Genomic DNA, 422 nt, shown 5'->3' with positions numbered 1-422 from the left:
AAATTTGTATTTCAACAAACAAATAATAAAGTACTTGCGTGTTGTGTCTTGAAACCAAACGTTGCCTATAGTTGGGTATTGTGCTATTTTGCTTGATTCGTGCTGGGACAAGAATAATTGAATTAGTTGCTTCTGATTGAAGATATATACAATCGTAGAAATTCATATTACAATAATAATTAGCTATTCCGCTATTCAATTATTATGGTATGATATATATAAAATGAAGAAGCTAAGTAGCATTGGTTAATTATATTCAATAAGATGAAGCTGAAGATAGTGGTGGCGTTGGTGCTGTTCCAAGCACACTCTCAGAGCTCAACCTTGTTGGAACCATAATCACCAATTTATACCCAGCTCATCCGATCTAACCTTTCAACACGTGGCATATGATGAACTCGACAAGCCACTTGAGCAATAAT

This window comes from Arachis ipaensis, chromosome B09 (assembly GCF_000816755.2).
Source record: "Arachis ipaensis cultivar K30076 chromosome B09, Araip1.1, whole genome shotgun sequence".
Lineage (NCBI taxonomy): Eukaryota > Viridiplantae > Streptophyta > Magnoliopsida > Fabales > Fabaceae > Arachis > Arachis ipaensis.
This window is presented reverse-complemented; position numbering follows the sequence as displayed.